We start from the raw sequence: 2,326 nt of genomic DNA, 5'->3' as shown, positions 1-2,326 counted from the left end.
CCAGCAAAGAACTTCCAGCTGGATGGGGCTATTATATACAGGAAAGAAAGGAAGGAGGTGAGTAGTTTCCAGATAACCAGCATCTTTCCAACTTCTTGGGTTGCTGCTGCTTTAGCAAAGGCAGCTTTGGCTTCAACTTGGCTGAGGCTCCTGATCTGGCTCCAACTCTTGGCTGCATCTCATTGCTTCCCCTGCTCTAACTTCTCTTGGCTCAGCAGCTGCTCGTCCTGCCTCTTATAAGGATACGTATGATTACATTTAGGGCCCACCCAGGATATCCAGGATAATCTCAAAAGCCTTAACTTAATCAAATCTGTAAAGAACCATTTTTGGAACAGGTGACATTTTCGGGTTCCAGGGATTATGACCTAGTATCTTTGGGAACCATTATTTTGCACGCTACAAGGAATAAATCAGAACTCGTTCTGAAGTTCTGGAGTCTTTGGGGAGGAGTAACTGGAGCTCTTTGAGACCAGATGGAGTGGGAGATAGTTCAGCTTGGTTGGAGAGATGTGGGGTCGGCAGGCAGATCAAATTTCACTCCTGGGTCCCAACACCCAATGAATGAGTGACCTTGAAAGTTACTTAACCTCCTGAACTTTCTTCCGCTGTGAAATGAAGTAATAGCTGCACCTCAGGGATGTTGTAATTTGTATTTGTAAAGCGCCTAGCATGGGGCAAGGCCCGTTTGAGTGATCAATGAACATTAGCTGTTATTATTGAATCATAAGCACATTAATAATGATACCATGCATTTCTTCTCTGCTTACTCTATTCTGGGTTCCCAAGGAGTCTTAACCTAACTTAACCCAAGACTATGGAGATGGTCTTATTGCCCCACATCACAGATAAAGACTCACGAGGCCAGGATTTGCCCAAAGTGAGACAGTCAACATACAGTCGAGAAAGGATGGAAGATCACGTCTGCTGATCTTTTGCCACAATGCTAATCTGTACCACAGGAGGAGATCCTAAACCACAGCACCCTCTGAGAACACGTGTAAAGAACAAGATATATCAGCAAGCAGATAGTCTGTAGCCAACTGTGTGGAAGGACTTGTTGACTGTGGGGTGGCAGACCTGTGTGGGAAACAGAGTTCACTGTGCTCAGTATTTTTCCACAAAGAGAATTGGGGAAGGCCTCCCTAGTGGCGCAAGGGTTAAGCATCAGCATTATGAAGCTATCCGCAACTACTGCAGTGAGTTCAATCCCCGGCTAGGGAGCTGACCCACATGGTACAACAGACCTCTCCTGTCTTGCCCACTGTTCCCCTCAGCAGTGTATTTCAGTCAGTCTGCCTGTTCTGCTCCCCACTCTGTCTCTGGTGAATCCTCTCACCCACCCACCCTCACTTCTGGCCTGTACCCCAGTTCTTGTATGAAAAAATAAATAAATATTAAAAAACCCCCAGAGAACAGGGGAGACACCCTCCACTGGTGGTGGAGACTGAAACTTGTGTGAGGGAAAGGTCTGTATCTTGCACCCTGGATACAGAGGGTCTTCTGATTCTAGGATGGATGTATGAAAAGGTTAACATTATGTGACTTGGGAAATTTCCCACAATTCCCCAGGTATATTGTTTCTCAAGTCCAAGATTCTATTGCTCTGTTGCATACCTTCACTTCTTTTTTATTTTATTTATTTAAAAAAATTTAAAGATTTATTTATTTATGCACACAAGAACTGGGGTATATCCCAGAGGTGTGGGAGGGTAAGAGGATTCACCAGAGACAGAGTGGGGAACAGAACAGGCAGACTGACTGAAATACACTGCTGAGGGGAGCAAGGGGGAGAAAGGAGAGGTCTGCTGCACCATATAAGTAGCTCCCTGGCCGGCCCAGAATGGAACTTGTGCTGCAGAGGCTGTGGCTAGCTTCATAGTGCTGTGTTTAATCCCTTGCGCCACCGGGGAAGCCCTTCACTTATTTTTTAAAAACAAATACCTTTGTGCCCATTTGTAATGATTATTGTAACCAAAACTGTAATTCCAAGGATTCTCACAAAACATGTTACAAACGACAGCATGAAAAAAAAATCTTGCGCAATAATTCAAAAGTTTAGCTCTACAGTGTATCATTAAAGTAGCAGGAGATTCATTTTGAATAGTCTCAAATTTGCAAATAAAGAATGCTATAAAGCTCTATGAACTGATACACAGCAATCACATGAGGAAATTATGAATGAAAACAAGAGTAGACTCATTTTCTTGAAATTTGTTAAGATCTACACCAAAAACATTGACTCAAAAGAACACCTGTACCCCTATGTTTATTGCAGCACTGTTTACAATAGGTAAAGTCCGGAAACAACCCAAATGCTCAAAAA

The sequence above is a fragment of the Talpa europaea genome (assembly GCF_964194135.1).
Source record: "Talpa europaea genome assembly, chromosome: X".
In the NCBI taxonomy this organism is placed as follows: Eukaryota; Metazoa; Chordata; class Mammalia; order Eulipotyphla; family Talpidae; genus Talpa; species Talpa europaea.
This window is presented reverse-complemented; position numbering follows the sequence as displayed.